At 50.6% G+C, this 22,683-nt stretch overlaps 1 protein-coding gene and 1 long non-coding RNA gene across 7 annotated transcripts in view; both read left to right on the top strand.

The window, feature by feature from the left end:
• PLEKHA7 (pleckstrin homology domain containing A7) overlaps positions 1–22,683 on the top strand; it is a 203,595-nt gene that overhangs the window by 38,689 nt on the left and 142,223 nt on the right. The window lies entirely within an intron of this gene.
• LOC311581687 lies at positions 9,045–11,357 on the top strand. The gene is made up of 2 exons (XR_014773845.1): positions 9,045–10,534; positions 10,786–11,357. It is a non-coding gene; the product is annotated as an uncharacterized lncRNA (long non-coding RNA).

The raw sequence follows: 22,683 nt of genomic DNA, 5'->3' as shown, positions 1-22,683 counted from the left end.
TCCAGTGCTGGTGGATGAGTGTATATGCTTTGGTGAACCTGTCTACTCACACCCGGACAGTCACTATTCACCATGACACTGGAGCTGGTGCATGGCAGACACAGAGCAGTTTGTTCCTTCCAAGTGGGATGGAAGCTCTGCTCCCCTCTGCAAAGATGGGATCTCAGAGGATGCTCTGGGCTCACGAGCTGGCCAGACACACGGAGTTCAGACATCTACTCCAACCCACTGAACGCAGAGCCAAGGAAACGGGTCTTAGACAAGTTGGGTACTCCTCCCCGCTGCACGCCATGTCCTCTGAGGGCTCCATGGTTTCAGCACCTCTGCCGTCCCATGTCATTGCTGGCTTTGCTGTGTGGCTGAACCAGCCTTTGCAGACCGCTTGCTCTCTAGGGTAGGAGAAAGGTTGGAGAGAAAGGGCTCAACAGGTGGGGGTGGAGCTTGGCTGGTCTTGCCCAGCATGCACAAAGCCCTGGGGGATCCATCCTAGCACTAAGAAGATGGAGGTGCGACCATTCATGGCTACAGAATGACATTGAGGTCAGTCTGGGTTACCTAAGACCTTGTCTCAAAGTGGGGATGGGCTGGAGTTGGGGTGGGAGAAGAGGTTAGATGGATGAGTTAACAAGCCACATGGAGGACCTCTCAGGACCCTACCTTATAGGTGTTCAAGGCAGCTTTGACTAGCCTCAGGTGTTGTCACTCCCAGTGGTGGTAGCTTTCTCATAGGGCTATTTCTGAAGGCCCCGGCTATGAGGACCAAGGTGTTGCTACTTTAGAATGCTTTCCTTTGGGTCCCTGGGCCTGGGCTAAGCAGCCCATAGTGTGGCTGCAGGTTCAGGTCCATGGTGAGAGCCTTGGTTTTCAAGAGTGGCAGTGAGGCAGGCAGTGGCCACAGCCCATCTCTAGGAGGTGTCTGCCAGGCTGAGGCTTCAGTGAAATGGGTCCCTGAGTGGAGACCCACGTGGGCTTGCCAGCTGGAGGAAGGCCATGGCTCTGGCTGGAAGCTGGGAAGGTGGAGAAATCAGATCACTACTCAGAAAGACTTTTAAAAGATTGTTTGTATTATAAGGTTATTCATGTTTCTTGTAAATGTAGGCAATGTAGATAAGAAATAAGGAGAGAAAAATGCCTTGTAAACCTCTTCACTGGAGCTGTGTGCGGTGGCACGCGCCTGTAATCCCAGCACTTGGGAGGCAGTGGCAGGCAGGTCTCTGAGTTTGAGGCCAGCCTGGTCTACAACGTGAGTGCAGGACAACCAGGGCTACACAGAGACACCCTGTCTATAAACAAACGAACAAACAAACAAACACCTGTTAACTCAGAGATAATCACCATAATTTTTTTTTCTTTTGAGGCAACTTACCGTGTAGCTCAGGCTGGCCTCAAACTTGTGATATTTCTACTTTAGACTACCAAGTGCCAGCATTGGAGATGTCAGCCACCAGGTCTGGTCTACTTTGACATTTTGTTGTATCTTGATCAGTATATTAGTGGGCATGTGCCAACAAAAATGGGCTAACACGGTATATTGTTACGTATTTTTCATTTAAGCGTAATAAAAGTTTTGTCATGAGTTAATACTGCATTGTCCGTTTTAACAGCAGCACCGCAACTCTTCTGCAGTTGTGTCATGGTTTACCTGGCTGTAATGGGTGAGATTTGGGGGAGGGAGTTTGGAAGGAACATTTTATTTCAATAACACACTGTGATACATACTTATGCTGAGTAAAACTCCATCCTCTAGGCTTGCATATTGTTTGACATCACTTAAATAATTTAACTCTGAGACAGAGTCTCACTATGTAGCCCTGGTTGGTCTTGGACTCACTGTGTAGATCAGGCTGGCCTTGAACTTGAGGCCTCCTGCTTCTGTTTCCCAGGGCTGTGACTACAGATGTGAATGAGCTGATCTTAGGTAATATAACGAATTCCAGGCTATCCTGGTCTGAAGAGTAAGACCCTGTCTCGAAAGCCCCTCCTCTCTCCATGCTTACCCAGTCTCCACACCATCAGAAGGATGTCATGGTGAGGAGGGGGCTGTAGGCAGCCCTGGCGGACGGTGGGCCCTGATGTGCCAGGACAGTGACAAGGCTTGGGATGGGCTCTAAGGAGAGGGGAGAGGTGAAGGAAAAGCTGGCGAGGGGACTTTACTCAGGCTGAGCAGGGCCTGCATCCAGTGCATGGGAGGGAGAAACAGGGCGGCTCCAGCCCAAAGCTCCCGCTCCAGGGGAAGTAGCTGCCCAGTCTCAGTTTCTGGTGCTCACTCTGTATCTACGTAGGATGAATGCTATCCTGGCCTGACACCCCAAAGAAAATCCCAACCGTTTGATTTTACCAGTAAAGACTCAGGAGCAGAGAAAGCACCCGCCTGACTTTCCTACTCAGCCCACAAGTCAAAAAGCTTGCTAGCTCACCCAACAGTCCAGGAGGAAAAAGCCAAAAACTCCTTCTCCACACTGTCTTAAGAAGTTCCTCCTTCTTACTTAATCCCAGTCAGCTGGTTTCTTGTTTCACCTCTTTTTTGTTTGTTTGTTTGTTTTTGTTTTGAGACAGGGTTTCTCTGTGTAGCCCTGGCTGTCCTGGACTTTCTTTGTAGACCAGGCTGGCCTCAAACTCACAGTGATCCGCCTGCCTCTGCCTCCCAAGTACTGGGATTAAAGGCGTGGGCCACCACTGCCCTTGCTCTGCCTTTTGACCTGGGGTTAACTTTATTAAATCCTGTGTACAGAAAGCTCTTGAGTTAAAGGTGTGTGTTAGGGCTGAACCACTAAACAAAAAACAGGTTTTTACAGTTCACAGTCTCCGGGTTCGCAATGGGATCAAACATCCTGCAACAATCTGGTGTTTCTGATGCGTGGAATGCCTAGGCTTCCTTCTGTGCCTGAATGGGGGTTTATGTTGGGCCCTTGATACGGTTTCTGCTGATTTTAATGTTCAGCCAGAGTTGAGAGCTCTGTGCTTAGGCCCTAAACATATCAGGGTTCCCTATATTTTGGGGCTTGGTATAGCATATTCCTTCAACGGGACACCAAGGGAAACCGCTGTCTTTGCTATGTTTCCTGCCACCAGGGGAGTGTGAGACAGCTGTCGGGCCAGGCAGGAGGATGACCTGGTGGTTCCTTCTGTGGATCCCTGGTGGGAGCCTGGTGCCCTGTGTGGTGTCACTTCAGTCAGTGACTTTCCTAGTTGCTTGGTGCAGCCCCACTTAGGAGGAGCAAGGGCTTTCAGGCGCCTCTGAGAGAGACCATGACATTCCCTAAGTCTCTGTGGTACTGTAGACCAAAGGCTGCTTTCAGACATGAGTGCCCTCCTCCTCCAATAGTGAGCCTGTAAGGAAGGCAGGCCAGAGTAGAGAAGAAAACCTGGGTTCGCTGGAGCCCTCAGGGTTTACCTCCTTGTAGGAAACCCTTTTGTTGTGGCAAGATCTACGTCACTGGGCAAAGGTTTCTCATTTTGAGGCTTTTCTGAAGAGCCAGTTGTGAGCTTCAGCACCTTGGAGGATTACTCCGCAGAGTGCTTAGAAACCAAGGCGGAGGAGAAGTTCTTAAAAACCCATTTGTTTTTCAAAAGATTGTATTTATTTATTGTATATGAGGCTCTACTTGCACCTGCAGGTCAGAAGAGGGCACCAGGTCACATTACAGATGTTCGTGAGCCACCGTGTGGTTGCCAGGAATTGAACTCAGGAACTCTGGAAGAGCAGGCAGTGCTCTTAATCTTTGAGCATCTCTCTAGTCCGAAGTACCCATTAAAGAAAAAGAAAAATCTCTGTTTTGAGACAAAGTCTCACAATGTAGCCTTTGCTGGCCTGGAACTCACTATGTAGACCAGGCTGGCCTGGAACTCAGAAATTTATCTGCCTCTGTCTCCTAAGTGCTAAAATTAAAGGCATGTGCCACCACACCTGGCTCTGTGTGTTTGGTTTTGGTTTGTTTGTTTGGTTTTGGTTTTTCAAGGCAGGGTTTCTCTGTGTAGGCTTCATTGTCCTTTGTAGACCAAGCTGGCCTTCGAACTCACAGAGATGTGCCTGCCTGTGCCTCCTGAAGGCTGGGATTAAAAGCATGTGCCACCACACCCGGCTTCTGGCTCTGTGTTTTTATCTTGATGCTTCAGATACTTACGTCAGCTCCCATCTCTTTGTGAGGTTCTAGGAGCACATCTCCAAAAGCCTAAACTATTCAGCGGAACCTTGGGTGTCCCACTGTGACTGGTTGTCAATAGCAGCTGTGGTTATGGCAGCACAATCGGTTTATATTTACCGTTACTATAGGTAACACCTGGAACTCCCCCACACTCAGCTTGCCAACTGTGGCTTGTTTCCCTTCAGAAACAGAGGGGGGAAGAACGGAACAAACAGCAACAATAAATAAAAATAACAACAACAAACCCCCCACAAGGCCTACCCACCCATTGCTTAACTCATGGTATCTATGCCCAGTAGACTGCTGTGTATCTGTTACACTGGCTCAGGACATGGGCGATGTCCCGTGTGTGTTGGGGGACAAGAGGCCAACACAGGGTGGACTGCTTAACTCTAACAGGGTGATGTGCCCAGCCTCCTGCTTTGCTGGTGGAAATGCACATGGGCTGAAGAGCACATGGCTTGTGGATCTTGACCTCATATTCAGACTCATTTGTCTTTGTTTACTAAGAATTAATAATTCTGAGGGCAGCTGGTAAGAGCTTGTCTTGCGTGCACAAGCCCTGAGCTCCATCCGCTGCGCTGCATGGCGGTGCGGCCTGTGATCTCAGAATTTGGGAGGTGGAGCCAGGAAGACTGAATGTTGAGGTAGTTCTCAGCTGTGCAGCGAGTGTGAGGCTCTCTGGATCAGAAAAGCCTGTGGGTCAGGGAGGCCATTTGACACCACACCAGTGTGCTTGCACTCTGCTTTACAGTTGCCAAAGAGCAAATTCTTAAATACTTAAGCCCAGGGAGGAACACATATTTCTAGTTCTGCAGAAGCGGTCGCTGCTGTGCTCATTCTTTCTGTCTGTTTCTCAGGGCAAATGTAGATTTCATAAACTTGGGTCATGCCACACACGGGCCTTACTTGCTTACCCACTCACCTTTTTTATTTTTGAGAGACACTTTCACGTTGTAGCCCAGGCTGAGGCTAACCTTGAACTCCAGGCAGTCCTGCCTCAGTCTCCCAAGTGCTGGGGTTATAGTGTCTGCCACCATGCCAAGTTGTACATGTAGTTTTGTTTTATGTTTTCTTTTAAGGATTTACTTATTTTTATGTGCCGAGTGTGTGTTAGTGCACTGCGTGCAGTGCCTGGTGCCCACAGAGGCCATACCCCCTGGAACCGATGCTGTAGATGGTTGTGAGCTGTCATGTGGGTGCTGGGAACTGAACCTGGCTCCTCTGCAAGAGCAGCGAGCGCTCCTAGTCAGTTGTGGACTTTCCCTGTATCCTTAATCTCTCTTCTGCAACGTGACTTCCTGTGCTGCAGAGTGGGGCACTTTTCTAGTTGATCCTAAGTCCTTGGGCGTGAGATTTATTTCTTTTTCTCAGTTTTATGAGTGACAATGGTATTGGCATGTTGTGAGTATCTTAGATTGAATTGCTTAGAAGTTGCTTTCTCAGGACCGGGATGTTAGCATCCAATAAAGCCTTCTCTATTGAGTTTTTGATCCTTAATGTGATGGAGCTGGGAGGGGGCTTATTATCCTCATGATGTGGACTTGGAAGCTAAAGTTTACAGAAATGCCCTTTGTATAAGACAGGGCAGGAGAACTGCTTTAATCCCAAAGAGCGGGGGTGGTGGGGTGGTGAGGGGGGCATCAGGGCATTTGTGGTGTCATTTTAGAGTTACTTGGAAATTCTCCTTGTAGCCCCAGTAGATGTCCGTGTGGCCTCTGCCGCACCATCCTATACTTGCGGAGGCTCAGGGGTCAGATAGTCAGTGCTCCCTGCTCAGGCGTAGCTTCCTCTCCCTTTGAAATATGTTTTCTAATCTCCTCACTGTCTCTGACACCACTTTGGGTGCATTCCACTTCATCTGAAAATCCTCTTAAAGTATGTGTCAGTCAACTCTTCAGGACAGAAGTGAGAAATGAGTCAACTGGCTTTGTTAGTTTGTTTTTCGGTTTTTCGAGACAGGGTCTCTCTTTGTTAGCCTTGCCTGTCCTGGACTCACTTTGTAGACCAGGCTGGCCTCGAACTCACAATGATCTCCTCCTGCCTCTGCCTCCTGAGGGCTGGGATTAAAGGCATGTGCCACCACACCCAGGTTTGTTTGTTTGTTTGTTTGAGGCAGTCTTTCCATGAAGTTCTGGCTGTCCTTGAACTCACTATGTAGACCCTGTTGACCAGGGTCTGTGTCCTCCAACTCACAGAGATCCTCCTGCCTCTGACTTCTGAGTGCTGGGATTAAAGGTTTGTTCCACCACACCTGACTGTATATCACAGCTTTTATTTTTAATGATTTATTTATTTTTATTTTATGTACAGTGGTATTTTTCCTGTATATATATCTGTGTGAGGGTGTTGGATCCCAGGGAACCAGAGCTACAGCTTTCAGCTGCCATGTGTGTGCTGGGAATTGAACTTAGGTCCTCTGGGAGATCAGCTTAACCACTGAGCCATCCGTTTAGTCCCTTTCCGTCACTTCTTAGAGAGAAGTTGGTTGGCTCAGATTGGTTCTTGAGTCCACCCTGGGGGTGGGGCATGGCAGTGATTGGCAGTGTGATGATTTGTCCTTGGAGAGATGCAGGTCAGCGGTGTGTTCCATATGTGGTGATAAAGTATGTGTTCATGTGTTCATGTGTTGTGATATGCAAAGGTGAACAGCATGCCTCCCTTTCTCACTGCCACTGCCAGCACCTTGAGATCAGGTCTGATTTTGTTGCCTTGGGTGGCTTTTAATGCCTGTGTTTAAGTGATACTTTCTCAGCTCCTACAGCACTGCAGATATACGCACTGCGCCTGGCAGTGTTGCAACTTTATTATTGCAACTTAAAATCAGTCCAGGCCCCCATTACTATCTGACCATAACAACACTTTGCTCACGTGCCACTCTCCACCTGCTGCACGTGCGGGGAGTCCACTGGCTTGAACTTGGACTTCATGTGGCTGTTTAAGTCGAGAGAACCAGCCTGTTGAGATCCTTCCCTTCTTATTTTATTCAGTCTGCTCTCATTGTGTAGCCCAGGCTGGCCTCCAGCTATAATTGAGTATGACCACAAACTCCTGATTCTCCGGCCTGCAGCTCCCAAGTGCTGGGGTATGGGCAAGTGGCCACGCCACGCCTTGATGTCTTTAACCCCAGTCTTTCCTACTAACCCTACCGAGTTCTGTGCTTCTGCCAGTGACCTCAAGGAGATGGGGACAGGAGACTTGACAGAGAGGCTGCCCCAGGGGGTCAGCTTCACCAAAAGAGCCAGGGTCCCTTGCTGTGACCACCCCATTCCCACCCCCACCCCCAAATATATCAGAGGTCACGAAGAAGGACATCTCTTCTTAAGTTCCTTCCTGTCCCTCTCTCCCTCTGTCCCTCTACCTGTCTCTCCTCCTCCTCCTCTTCCTCAGGCTCTGGTGCACATTCATCTGAGACCCAGCATGAGTTATGTGTGGGGAGGGGGGTGTGGAAGTCCCTGGGCCCTGCTGCCTGTGCACACAGGCCCTCTGACAGAGGGGTGGAGGGTGCGGGCGTGCCTGGTGGCTTTGGGCTTTGTGGCTCTTCTAAAGGCTGGGAACAGTGTCTGTCATTCAGCTGCTAAAACAGTTTTCTTTCTTGGTAAGCAAGAAACACAAAGCAGCCCTTCAGAGAGGGTGGGCAGGAACTCCTGGCCCTGTGTCGAATTAATCCGACGCAGCCCTGGGGCAGCTGCCCAGATGCCTGGCAGAAGCAGAGTTGGACAGCGGTACCCAGAGGTCTTCTGGGGGACAGAGAGCAGTGGTAGGAGCCCTTTCCTGGAGGCCGGGAGTCCTTACATGGCCAGGACGAGGGAGGGCTGGCCTGGAGCAGCCCTTCACCTACAGCCCTGGCTCTGCGGGTACACCTCAAGTGCTGTGGGTCCGGCCACATCTAGGCTTCGAGCAGTTGTGTCTGGGAGGAAGGGGAGGCAAATCTCTGTCCTGAGTGTTGTGGGAATGAGGTTCCTCACCCCAAGGCGAGTGTGCAAAACGCTTTGGTACTCCAACCCCCCCCAATCCCTTTAGCACCCAGATGATGTCTTTTGAGTAGAGCCTCATAGCTCTTTTGCCCTCTGCCTACACCAGCTCATGGTTGGGGTTTTGAGTTTGGCTTGGACTAAATAACATTCTGTCTGCTCACTTTCCCTTCTCCATCTCTTTCTCTCCTCTCCTTTTTGCATCTTTTCCTGTAGGGCCCCAAGGCTCTTAGGGGAGGCGGGGTGGTGGTTAGACAGGCACTGGCTCCTCATCTTTGGATGCTACCTTTCCTGAGCAATAGACCTAATGATGTAGAGTTTGACACTAAGGTTGGTTGTATGTGGAGGGTGAGGCAGGAAGTGGCACGTCTGAGCATCGGTGGCAGTGTCCAAACCGTCCTGATACAAGGGTGTGTCTGTCTGGGGATAAGCTGAGCTGTGGGCTTGTCCCTTTAGGGACCTGGCTAGTGCCCGTGTGTCGGGGAACAGGTGTGAGTGGGTTAGGGTTTGGGTTCTTTCTCTGGGACTCAGCGTGCTGTTGGGTCGGTACTTCCTGAGACTTGGGGTGCTGCGGGAGCAGTACTCCCTGATTCTTGGGATTCTGTGGGGGCAGTACTCCCTGGCTAGACTGATGCATTGTGCGCCATGCCGCAGGTTTGAGGGCTGCAGGGCCTATGACTGCATCGTCCCCTTCCTTCCCACCTGGCCAAGGTCCGGGATGACCAGCTCCTGCCAGACCTGAGCCGCCAGTGTAGGGTCCTGGAATCACTAACCCTAACCCTTGATGTTGTTTGTTGTCTTTGCTATGGAAAACTAGAAATGTGCCTGGGGAAGCGTGAGGGTTGCTAGGGTGGGCAGGGGGCTGGCTGGGGCTCGCCCTGATAGACTGCTGGTCAGAGGGTCGCTGGAGAAAGTGTGCTTTAAAGAGAATGCTCTCTCCTAAACGTTAACTGGGAAAGCCACTGGAGCGTTTGCTGTTAATAATGTACTCGGCCAGTTGCTGAGCTGAAATTTAACAGCCGGTTTAAAAACACAAGGTCAGGAATTTAACAAATAGGGCGTGAAGAGAGCATGTGTGTCCTGGAGTCATTTCTACGTCTGTGACTTTGTGCTGACTGGGGGGTATTGCTGCCTTCTCCCTGGGACGTGGTTATTCTGTCTCCTTGTCTCTGAAAAGCAACAGTGTACAGCCCAGGTGCAGATAAACCCGGGAGCTGCTTCGCAAATCAGTGAAGCCACAGATAGAGGCAGCTCTTCCCGGAGCGGACAGTTCAGGGAAGGAGGCTTGGGTGGAGACGGGAGTCAGGATTCATGATGCCCTTGCCGTGGCAGGCATGGGCAGCAGGACAGTCCTGGACCCTAAGCAGGGTGTGGTTGGCTCATGAATAAAGCAGGGAGTGGAGTTACTACTCAGATATCCAAGCTGGCAAAGTCCTTCTGAGGAGCTTGCTTTAGAAAAGAGAAAAGATTTTTAAAAAAAACGAAAAACAAAAACTGAATGGAAAATTTAAGGGAACTGAAACAAAGGCTCCCCTTGGATCCTGAGCCCTGTGTGTTACTGCAGAGGTGCACAGTGTGAAAGACTTGGGGTTCACGATCCTGGGCCCTGTGTGTTACTGTAGGAAGTGCACAGTGTGAGAGACTCGGGGTTCACGATCTTGAGCCCTGTGTGTTACTGTAGGAAGTGCACAGTGGACGAGACATGGGGTTCGCTCAGGTCTGCTTCAGCTTATACTGCGGGTCGCATCCCACACTCTGGGTACTGGCTTCCAGGGATCTTTTAGCCTTGCACAGTCTTCCTGGGTCCGTGGTGGCCTTGTGGTTTGTAGTGTGAGGTCTCTGTCTCACTCATGTCTATAACCCTTCAAATACCTGACATTAATAGTAACCTTGTGGTACTTAGAGCTGTGCAGTATGAGCGCACACGCGCGCGCGCGCACACACACACACACACACACTTATGCATCTATACACACACTCATACTCATATATATGTACACACACACGCATACACCCATGCATACACTCTCATGCATCTACACATATACATACGTGCTCACATATATACACGTGTATATCCTCATGCATCTACACATATACATAGCCACACACACATGCGCACACACACATATATGCTTCTGATCCTTCCCTGGCATGTTCTGTGCTATCTTTAGACACTTGCAGAGCTTTTCTTCCTCTACTTTTGTACACATTCTTACATGTTTATTAAGGAAGCAGCAGGCAGGCAGCGCACCCGCTGCCTTTGTGTGGATTTCTCACAACTGCTCTGTGAAGTAAATGCTGCTATCACAACGTCATTGTTTTTCAGGTGAAAAGAAGAAGGTTGTAGAAAAAGAACTAAAGGTGTTTGTGTTTGCAGTCCCAGCACTCTGGAGCTCAGGCAGGAGGATTGCTGTAAGTTTGAGGCCAGCCTAGGCTCTGTAGTGGAGTTCACGGCCACAGTAGTTTGCAGGTCTCCTGGGGTGGAAGAGAAAGGCTGTCTCCTGGAACTTGGGTACGGCTCAGGGATTGTCAGAGTGTGGGGAAATCGGTTCTCGCGTATTGCTGTAGGAGTGTAAAGTAGGGCAGCTGCAACAGAAAACAGTTTGGGGGCTCCTCAGACATCGAAACTGAATCGTCATGTGACCTAGCAATTCTACCTCTAGGTCTAGACTCAGAGGAATTGAGAGCAGGGCTCCGATCGTTCGTTCGTCGTACCCTGCTGGGAGCACTCGCAGTAGCCAAGACACGAAAGCGATCCCAGTGCACACCAGCGGCGAATGGATAAACAAAACGTGACATCTTCATACGATTGAATATTATCTGCCACTCCAGAGAACGAACTATTTCACACATGCCACAGCATGGATGAACTTCAGAGACATTATGCTGAGTGGAATAAGCCAGTTACAAAACCCAAACACCAGTCACCTAGAACAGTGAAATATGGCGACAGCAAGCAGATTAGAGGTCCCCGGGCCTGTGGGAGGTAGGAAGGGAGAGTGGATGGTGACGGGCGGTGACCGAGTCTGTCATGACTAACGGAAACTGGGCTGGGGCTGGAGGGGGCTCTGTGCTTAAGAGCATTTGCTACTCTCCAACAGGGCCCATGTTCACTTCCCCGCGCACACACTCACTCACACTCACACACACACACACACACACACACACGGTGCACCTAAACTCACACAGGCACACACATGTACGTATGAATAAATTTTTTTTTTAAAAAGTGGAAGTGTGCTGGCCTGGGGAGGCGGCTCAGTGCGTCCAGTGCCTGCTTGTATTTACAGTGCCTTGGGGTCAGTGCTGGACTTCATCAACTGGGTGTGGTGTTGCAAGCCTGCACTTGGGAAGCAGGAGGATCAGAAGTTCAAGGTCACCCTTAGCTGCTTACCAAGTTCAGGGGCTGTATAGCCTACATAAGAGCCTGTCTAAAACAAAACAAAACACCAAACCCAAACCCACAAACAAACACCACCAACAAAACACCCATGGCAGGGCTGTTTGCAGAGCCTGGTGACAGATAAAGCAGAGCAGTGAGGGTCTGGGCTGTACCGGAAGGCCATGTCTTTAATTCTTTTGTTGCAATGTGGCACAGCTGCCAATCAGATGCCACAATCTCCCTATCCCTGTAGACACTTTCTTCCAGACACCGGGGCTGCTAGAATCGGACACCTGTGGCCACACCCTGGACATTCTGGTTGGTCCTACCAGCAGCTCTCCTGACTCCCCAGGGGGAAATGGTCAAGATTTAGGCCACTAAGTGCAACCATTTGTGCCCCCTCTTGTCCTCTTTCCTGTCAGCTGATGGCAGCGTCAGCGCTGACTCAGTGCCCATGGTCAGGTACATTTCCCTGGTGCTCCAGTGTCTGTGTCTGAGGTTCAGAGGCAGGTGCTACGGTCTCTGCAGTCCTGAAGTAGGCCAGATGGGTGACTTGGGAATTAAAGTTAGTGCTTAGCATACATGGTGGGTTAGAAAATCTCTAACTTCTGCCTCCACCATCAAAAATGAACGAAAAAGTATCTAAAGGTACCTCACCAAACGGGAACACATTCCTCTGAAAATAGAAGGTGCTGAACTCTGGGAAATACAAAATATGGCTGGTTGGTCAGGGGCTTGATTCTTGATTTTCTGTGTCAGCCCCCCATACCTCCTCCATGCACGTGCGTGTACATACACACATGCACACACACACACCTTGCAGTGCCTGAGCTCTCTTTCTCTTTCTCTCTCTCTCTCTCTCTCTCTCTCTCTCTGTCACACACACACACACACACACACACACCCTGTGGTGCCCGAGCTTGCGCTCTCTCTCTCTCTCTCTCTCTCTCTCTCTCTCTCTCACACACACACACACACACACACACATACACACACACACACATACACACACACTGCAGTGCCTGAGCTGCAGGAGGGGAAGCTGATGGTTCAGCACCTCCTGGGAGGCTGGAAACAAGGCCTGGGGACCTGGTGTGTGAGGGGGATGGGAGTGCTGACTCCAGGTGTCTCCAGAGGCCACAGTGGCTTCCTTCTGCTTCTCCTCACGCCCTCACAGGCTGAGCATTCACTCTGATTGTCTTGGGTGGGAGGAGCAAGCACAGCCTTTTCTCTTTAGCTTAGAGCCATGGTGCCCATGGCTAGCCCACAGTCTGGGTCTTGTGGTGGTATGTATGTATGTATGTATGTATGTATGTATGTATGTATGTATGTATTCTCCTGGGTCTTTGGTGGGCTTGAATGCCAGAAACATCCTCACAAACACAATTGCTAGGTCAGAGCAAGGGGCCTGCACTCACTAGCAGATGTGGCGTCCGCAAGGCTTGGTGGTTATTTTGGGAGATGGATGCTATGTGAAGGTGGTAACCACAGTTGCAGGGCGCTTCCCGCTCTCCATCTCCAAGGGTGGTCTTTTAGCAAACAGCCTCACAACAGCTCCTTAGCTGGGCCCTGTGGCAGCATCCACTTAAGAGTAAAAAAGAAAAAAATGGAGGCTCCTTCCTGCCCAGGTCACCCTGCAGTAGGGACTAGGCTGGGATGCAGGCTCAGCATGGTTTCCAGGCCTGTGCAGCTTTGGTGGGGAAGCAGAGTTGGGGCTCAGCTCCACTGCTTCTTTGGGGAAGAGGACAAGGTAGAGGTTGACTTCCTTGCCCCCTTTACTCCCTGTGCGGTGGGGTGGTGTCAGCCAGGCTCTGTGTGGTGCATGCTTTCTGTTCACTCTCAGGAGCACCTGCCCTGCAGCAGGCCCTTCTGGCAGTAAGGTGGGTGTTACTGTCCTCAACACGCAGTGGGGATCTGAGACTGAGAGGTGACTGTAAATAGCTGATTAATGGCAGAGTCTTATGTGGATGTCAGGGCTGACTGAGGAACCTGTGGTCCCACCACCCTGGCCCAGGAGGGTGCAGCAGGCATCATGGCCTTTTTACTCCTTGGCTGCACTAGAAGCTGGTCTCCTTCTGTGTGGGAGGGTCTGAAGACCGAGGCTGAAACAGCACCTGACCTCTTCCAAGAAGATGCTGTGCTTGGGAGAATAACAGCTGCAGATGTCCCCTTCGGGTGTGGCCAGAGGTGGGTGCGGGGCCTCTTTTCTGGGCCACTTCTGTTCTCCGGTTGCTCACAGCCGTAACTGTAAACTCTCTGGAGCTCTGGCTGCCGGGTGGCAAGCCGAGGCTCACTGCCTTTGCTGGCCCAGGGCAGGTGTGAGGCGCAGTTGTGCTCCTCTTTGGAGACTGCCTCTGAGGAGCCCCTTGCAGCGCCGCCCGGACCTGCCTGAGGAGCTGGGGAGCTGTCCTTTTATATGGAGCCTCGGTAGTCCTAGTGAGTGGTGTCTTGGGAATTGGGGTGATTTGGGGACCTCAATGAGGAAGGTTTTCTGAATGACGCTGTTTTCCTAATCTTGAGGGCGTTGTGTTTGGGGAAGGGGAAAGCTGTGCCTAGAAAACAAGAAAAGACAGTTCAGGGAATGAAGTTCTTCAGCCCAAGACTCTGAGGGCACTGGGCAGTGACCTTCCTGGAGGGCTGGAGGGGCAGCTAGTGCCTGGGCCTGTCCTCTGGAGGTCAGCTCAGGTCCACCGGGGCTGGAATAGTGAAGAGAAGCCGGAAGTTTGAGAACAAGTTAGGCTTAGGGAACTGGAGTAAGAGCTGCTTCTTGGCCAGCCCTGGTGCCTCAGTGTCCCCATCTGGTTGTTGGGGATTAAGTTGCCCCCAGGCTTTGGGAGGCCCCAGCCCTTGGTGTAGCTGTTACACAGCAGTTGTTGTGGGTATTTATTATTTAAGTGATTCTCCTGTGGCTGAGCAGCCTCCTGCGGGTGGAGCGTCCCCTTGAGCTCTGGGCTCACTTCACCCTGCTCTCACTTCTGCTGGTGACACTAGGCTCCACTCCTCACATGAGTTAGCATCACGTGACTGAAGAGCTTTCCCAGAATCCCACGGGAAATTCTTCCCTCATCTTCTGACTGCTTGTAGCACTCATTTCTTTCCCTTTCCCACTCCAGCTCCTCCCTCACCTGGAGGTCCTGGCTGGTCCTTCACGCCCATGGTGCTCGGCACTTGGGTCTCAGGTAGTACGGGCTGCAGCATTTGTGGTCTAATACCTTGGTGCCTTGGTGCCTTCCTGTTTCCTGGGTGTCTGAGCTTCTTGCATTGGCGCCTGATGCGTGAAGGCAGCAGTGGGCTTCCCTCCTCAGGGTTGCTGGGACTTGAGGCTGCGTGCGAGCTGGCTACAGGAGCAAGGGCTGGGTCTGGTTAGAAGAGAGTAAGTTAGCCAGAGGGACGTGGTGCTGCACGCCTTTAGTCCCAGCACTTGGGAGGCAGAGGCAGGCGGATCACTGAGTTCGGGGCCAGCCTGGTCTACAAAGCAAGTCCAGGACAGCCAAGGCTACACAGAGAAACCCTGTGTCAAAAAACAAAAAATACCAAAAAGAGGAGGGAGTAAGTTTCAGACTGAGTGAGAACTGGAAGGAGGTGGCTCAAGGTGGTGGGGAGCGAGGGGAGGGGGCGGAGGGCGAGGGGAGCGAGGGGAGCGAGGGGAGCTGGCGGAGGGCGAGGGGAGCGAGGGGAGCTGGCGGAGGGCGAGGGGAGCGAGGGGAGCTGGCGGAGGGCGAGGGGAGCGAGGGGAGCGAGGGGAGCGAGGGGAGCTGGCGGAGGGCGAGGGGAGCGAGGGGAGCGAGGGGAGCTGGCGGAGGGCGAGGGGAGCGAGGGGAGCTGGCGGAGGGCGAGGGGAGCGAGGGGAGGGGACGGAGGGCGAGGGGAGCGAGGGGAGCGAGGGGAGCTGGCGGAGGGCGAGGGGAGCGAGGGGAGCTGGCGGAGGGCGAGGGGAGCGAGGGGAGGGGGCGGAGGGCGAGGGGAGCGAGGGGAGCGAGGGGAGCTGGCGGAGGGCGAGGGGCTGACGTGGTTTCTGCCTTTGGGGGACAGTGGCGGGGCCTGGTCTCAGAGGGTCCTGGGAGAGCAGATGGAGCTCCTAGACCCCACCTGCAGCAGCTGGCCAGAGTGTCCGCTCCACCCCATAGCACCTGGGCATCCCCACCTCCCACCGCAGGCCCTCTCCTGCAGGGGCCAGGTTTGTGGGAGAGCTTGAGCCAGGAACCACAGGCTGATAAAGAAGTTTTTCATTCTGGGGGCGTTAATTAACACAGATTAGATTTCAGTTGAGTAGGCCTTTTGTTCCAGGAGCCTTTCTAATCAAGATGGTCTCAGTGCTTCTGTGGTTTCTCAGAGTCAGTTCAGGTTCCTTACCTTGGTCTGTTACTGCCCAGGGCGTTCAGACCTGATGTTACTAATTATGGCCTTCCTAGGCCCAGGCTTTCAAACTTGGTTTTCTCCTGGGCCGACGTCTCTGTCAGATATCACCCAGGGACAATGCTGGGCCCAGAATAAGGCAAACGTGGGCATGTAGGCACACTGCTTGGCCGTGGGATTTCATTAAACATTTACAAACATGTTTTCTGCAAATTCCTGAGATGATCTGGCACAAACACGATGGGATTTGGATTCTTTTCCTCTAGTCATGTTTATTAATAATTTCATCAGCTCCCAGTGTGTGGAGAGTGGAAAGTAATCAGAGTGGTGTTGAGGAAGTCAGACTGCCAGTATGAAAGGGGGTGTGGCCAAGGGCTGGGGGGGCGGGGCTTCTGGCCTGTCATTAACAGTAAACGGGAGAGCTTGCTGCCTGGGCAGACCTGGGACCCTTTCACCCAGCTGTGCTACCACACTGTTTTCTTTTCAAGATTACACCTGCAGAGTTCTAGCAAGTTCAGAGAGGGCAGGAAGCTCTCCATCATCCAGCCACCCAAGACAACGAGAACAAACATTTTGATCATTTCCTTCTAATTTTTTCTAGGCATTTAAAGTAGGATTAAGGTCTTTATACTTTCCATATAAAATCTTATGTTTATGAAGAGTTCTTATTATAGAAACAATGCACATTTGGGTAAGGCATGTTGGTGTACGTTTATAATTTTAGCACCTAGGAGCCTGAGGCTGGAGGATAGAACGTTTGAGGCTAGCCTGGGCTACACAGCCAAACCCTATGTTGGCAAAGCCAACAGAAGAGGAATAACATATATGTGGGTGTTGAAAGCAGGGAGGGGGAGCACAGACATGAGCAGTCACGTTGCGATGGCCCCTGGGACAGGCCCTCTGCTCTGCGCACACGCTCGGGTGAGCTCAGTCGCCCTCCTTCCTACCGTGCCGCCTGTGCAGACACCCTTCCCCTTCTTCAGTTACAAAATGTCTGATAAATGTGTCAAGACATGAAGTTTTCTTCTGAGACATGAACTTTAAAGCATAATTTATTGAGGCTAGAGAGATGGATGGCTCAGCAGTTAAGAGCACTGGCTGCTCTTCCAAAGGATCCATGTTCAATTCTGAACATGTCTATGGCAGATCATAGTGGTCTGTAACTCCAGCTCTAGGAGATTCTGTACCATCTTCTGGCCTGCATATGCTGCACAGACATACACGCAGGCAGAACACCTAGATGATGGTGACGATGATGGTGGTGGTGGTGATGATGATGGTGGTGGTGGTGATGATGATGGTGGTGGTGATGATGATGATGGTGGTGATGATGGTGATGATGGTGGTGGTGATGATGATGATGATGGTGGCGATGATGATGATGGTGGTGGTGATGATGATGGTGGTGGTGATGATGATGGTGGTGGTGGTGGTGATGATCATGGTGATGGTGATGATGATGATGATCATGGTCATGGTGATGGTGGTTGGTGGTGATGATGATGATGATGGTGATGATGATGATGATGGTGGTGATGATGATGGCAGTGGTGATGATGATGGTGGTGGTGGTGGTGATGATGATGATGATGGTGGTGATGGTGTGGATAAACTGAGGGCCTGTGAGATGTCTCCTCAGGTAAATGTGCTTACCACCAAGCCTGACCTGAGTTCAGTCTTTGGGACCTACATGATGTAAGGAGAAAACAAACGTCTATAAGTTGTCCTCTGGCCTTGTGCACTGTAGCATGCACATACATGTACACACATACATACAAAATAAATAAGCCAGAATAGTGCACATCTTTAATCCTAGCACTCAGGAGGCAGAGGCAGATGGATCTCTGTAAACTTAAGGCCAGCTTGGTCTCCATAGGAATTTCCAGGACATTTGGAGTTACATGCATAGCAAGATGTCTCCAAAACAAAACACTCAAATAAATGAATAAGTGTATTGAGGTGTTGGAGAGATGGCTTATTGATTAAGAGTGCATACCGCAAGCCTGGCATGGTGGCGCACGCCTGTGATCCCAGCACTCGGGAGGCAGAGGCAGGCGGATCTCTGTTAGTTCAATACCAATTTTGTCTGCAAAGCAAGTACAGAACAGCCGAGGCTACACAGAGAAACCCTGTCTCAAAAAACCAAAAAATGAAAACAAAAAAAGAGTGCATAGTGCTCTTGCAGAGGACCTGGGTTTAGTTCCCTGCACCTCCGTGGGACAGCGCACGACTGCCTGGAATTCCAGCATTAGGCGGCCTGATGCCTTCTTCTGGCCTTTGTGTGACCCACACTGAGCATCGACTCCTCCCCAGCATCCACATAATAAAAATATTTTGAAAGTCATCAGGCATGATGGTGGCATGGACCATTAATCCCAGGAGAGGCAGGTTGATCTTTGTTAAGTTCAAGGCCTGCCTAGTCTACCTATTGAGTCCCAGGACATGGGGAGACCCTGTGGTTCTTTGCCTCCCCCGACCACAATTTTAAAAAAAATTTATTGAGACGAAATTCATGTAATATAATAGTCTCTCATTTTATTTTCATTTATTTGTGTGTGTTTTGCCTGACTGTATGTCTTTGTTCCACTTAATGCTTGGAGCCCTTGAAGGCCAGGAGGGGGCATTGGAATCCCTGCAGCTGAAGCTGCGGATGGCTGTGAGCCGCCATGTGGTGCTGGGGTAAAAGCTGGGTCCTCTTGAAAGGGTAACCAGTGCTTTTAGTGGATGAGCCATTTCTCCAGCCCCAGTGAGAGAGAGAGAGAGAGAGAGAGAGAGAGAGAGAGAGAGAGAGAGAGAGAGAGAGAGAGAGGAGGGAGGGAGGGAGGGAGAGAGAGAGGGTGTAAGTTAACACATTTGTGCTGAAATACATTCTTGCATCTCAGCTTATGTATCTCCTATGCAGTTAGTTTGAAAATGGTGGTCACAGGCTCTTCTTGCACACTTGTGTGCGTGCTCACTCTCTCTCTCTCCCTCTCTCTCTGTCATTATTGGTTGGTGCCCCCTCACCCCTCCCTTGCTCTACTGCCCCCCCCCCCATCTTTATCCTTTGGCACCTTACTGCAGTGTGCAAAGTCTTACCGCCTTTGCCAAAGCACTTCCTTAGCAAGGATGACTAACGCAGACCAGGAAGATGATAATGCCCACTTGACACAAAGGTGGCACTTACACCCCACTTCCGGCTTTTGGGAGTGTCTGGATGGCCTGTTGGCTCTGTGTTCTTTAAGTCAGCATAGCTTTTGCCTGGGCAGGTGTCACTCTCTGTATATTGCAGAGACTGGGTGGTGTACTGCTGCCTAGCTCTGCATAAAGTCAAGGCTAGCATCTGGCTGTCTGTGATGTCCTGCTCAGACAGATGGGGGTTAAGGCCACAGCCAGGAGAAGGCTATAGGTCTCCCACAAAAGGCAAGAGTGGCAGTCTTTCTCTTTCCCGTGCCACAGACCTAGCTTGTGTGTAATTAAAACAGCTCTCTCTCAACCTCACTGTAGCTTTGTCCTGTGTGTGTCAGCAGAGGGCGCCACTGAGGTGGCTGGTGGGAGACTCCTGAGTCCTGGGGCTGATGTTGTGTAACTTGACCATTCATTCATTTCCTCTAGAGTCCACACTGTCAGTGGGTGCCAGCTTGCTGCCGGGGGTGGGGGGTGGGGTGGGGGGGTGGGGGGTGTAGGGGTTTATAACCCCCCACAGAACTGCGTGTTGGTTGTCACTGATACCTCTTCCCTCCAAGCCCAGCATGGTGCCTGTTGCAGGGTAAGCATTCAGGGTGTGTGTGTGTGTGTGTGTGTGTGTGTGTGTGTGTGTGTGTGTGTGTGTGTGAGAGAGAGAGAGAGACAGAGACAGAGACAGAGACAGAGACAGAGACAGACAGGCAGACAGAGACAGATGGGAAGGAGGGAGGGAGGGATAAACAGCAACCATATTTCTTCAAGTGAAACCTTTTCCTAAAGACCCCATGTTGGGGGTTAGTGCTATGTATTCTAATGGTAATTACTGGCCCCCAGGATCTGGTTGCTTCCAAGACAGGCACACTCTCATGTAACCTGTCCCTGTGTAAACCTTGCTTCACCTAATTTAAAGTGATTGAATAACAAAAAATGTTGAAGCTTGGGATTTGGCAGAGGAAAGGGAGGTAGAATTTGGGGTTTGCAGGCTGAAGTCGAGGGACCGTGAGGCAAGTGGGTCGGCGAGGGAAAGGAGCACATGCCGCATCAGCATCGACGGAGGAGGTGGAGAACACCAGCGAGTATCTACGGAACTGTGGAAGGGAGGTAGCCCATATAGAAATTGGAACTGACGCCGTGGTACCGAGGCTTAGGAGATAATGTGTGCCCTGCCCCAGGTGCCGGCTAGGCTAAAAAAATACAACAGGTGTCTCTGTCTTTATTGATTAACAGCGGGTTAGATATTACCCCTGTAATAATTATAGCCTAATAATAAACACTTATTAGGCCTTCCTTCTAACAGCAACAATCCCACTGTACTCCTTGAGTGGCTGTGCAGTTCTCAGGACCCCATGTATCGGGATGCTGGCATCTGGGTCAGTTCCGGCTCTGTTGCTGTAGTAAAGGACCGTAACCTTATATGGACGTAACGGTGTTCCATGGCTAAGAGTGCATCATGGCTGGAAACCATGGCAGCGACAGGCATGGCCACAGGAGCAGGAAGCCGAGAGCTCACAGCGTGAACCACGAGTAGAAAACAGAGCAAGCTGGAAGCAGGTGAGGCTTCTAACCCTCAAAACCTGTTCCCAGTGACTTCCCAGACAGCACCACCACCTAAGACAACGGGGAGTTTCAGTCAAACCCCCACAGTGCCAGCCATCTCTCTGTGAACTCACTGAGGCGACCTTCATTTTACATAGCCAGGAACATTCATTAGCCCTTTCTCCCTTTACCCCGTTCCTGAACTTTCTGAAGTTATCTTTACTGTCATCTCAGTACCCTCGCTCATGTTGGACATGATCTGGAGCTTAAAACACCAAACCCCTAACTCTTATCAGGCTAAGGAATTTCTTTAAGCTTCATTGATTCTGAGCTCAAGTGAACTGTTGTTTCTTCTGATATGCTGGGGGGAAAAAACCAGGCTTATTCAGTTCCAGCTCCAGCCAAACTATGGCAGGCCTGTGGTATATGCTGAGGGATAACAAGAAATAAGTAAAGCCATGGTTCCTCAAGATGCCCCTAAGTGAGGAAACTGTAAACAGCCATAAGGCAGCAGGTGTCCCCGCGGAGGGAAGAGGGTGTCCCATGGCAACAGGAGGCCGCCAGCAATTGAGTGGGCCCCACGGAAGCATGGGAAGCTGCCACAGGAGGAGAAACAGAAGGGTATTCCTCCCTTCCTCCCTCTTTCCATCCTCTCTCTCCTTTAAAAGCCTACACCTCATGGGGCCCTGCGAGCTCAGACTTTCCTTTTTGTAGGGGGCCTAGCATAGTGTCTTTTGTGTATGTAACAGTTGTGAAAAATACTTGAGTAATTTTTAAAAATCTGTTCATGAAGTCAGGGAGGTAGACATGTAGAAATTGTTTCTATAGAAACAAAGCAGGAGCCAATGGTAGTGAATATATCGAGTTGCTTTTGTTTGTTTTATTCCTTTCCAAATAGTATCTAGTCTATTTCTTTTCAAATAATCTTTTTTTTAAAGATTTATTTATTTATTTATTTATTTATTATGCAATGTTCTGCCTGCATGTTCGCCTGCACACCAGAAGAGGGCACCAGATCTCATTATAGATGGTTGTGAGCCACCATGTGGTTGCTGGGAATAGAACTCCGGACCTCTGGAAGAGCAGACGGTGTTCTTAACTACTGAGCCATCTTTCCAGCCCTCAAATAATCTTAGAATTTCATTCGTTCTTTTTGTTTTGTTTTCTTTCCAGACAGGGCTGTTATAGGCCAGGCTAGCCTCAGACACTCCCAGTAGCCAGAGATGCCCGTGAGCTCCTGCTCCTCCTGCTCCTGTCTCCTCAGAGCTGGGCTGACAGGTCTAGATAAGCGCCTCCTGCTGAGCCCAGCGCTCGCTGCTAACGCTTTATCCTTCTCATAGTGTCAGGGTTGTGTTCTTATTTAATAACTTCTTGTTGTTTAATAAACCATGTAGGACCAGGTGCTCCCCAAGCCCCTCTTAGCCTGTGGTGTTCTCTGTGTTGTGTGCTGATGTTCCGCTGGCCCAGCCCAGCTAACTTGATGCCTGACTCCCGCATGCTTCTGCGTCTGAGGGGTCAGTTTCTAAACCTTGTCCAAGATTCTTTCATTGCGTCAGTTTTGTAATCAGGAGCATCGTCCTGTTTTATAGACTCACTACTGTCCTTAGCTTCGCCTCCTGGAGCTGGAAAGGGAAGGGCACAGACTCTGGTTTGCTTTGTATTTTTCTACAGAATGATCAGAACTTTTGTATCCTGGAACAGGAAAATAGAAACACAACATGTTCCTTTATAGCCAACCAGGCAAGTTTAATCCCGTTAGTAAAGAGTTGTGTGAGCCCTAAGTGCAGTACTGATTACCCACACATAAAACATTTAATCAGCCCAAGGCACTTGGTGTAAGCTTTGTCAGTGTGAGTTCTAATAAAGAAAAAGTACACGGAACATAAGATGACAGCATCATATCAGGTGTGTGTGTGTGTGTATGATCCCAGGGCTAGGTTTTATTGCTTTCAGTTTTTAAGATTGTATTATTGTGTGTGTGCATAATCTGTATATGCAAGCATAGTGCAATAGAGGTCAGAAGACAGCTTTGTGGAGTTGCTTCTCTAATTCCAATTTCCCCACACACAAGACAGGGTCTCTCTGTGCAGCCCTGGCTGTCCTGGAACTTGCTCTGTAGACC

Source organism: Acomys minous (assembly GCF_964271855.1).
Source record: "Acomys minous genome assembly, chromosome: 2".
NCBI classification, from domain to species: Eukaryota; Metazoa; Chordata; class Mammalia; order Rodentia; family Muridae; genus Acomys; species Acomys minous.
Note: the sequence above shows the minus strand (reverse complement) of the source record. Positions and strands in the feature narration are given on the sequence as shown.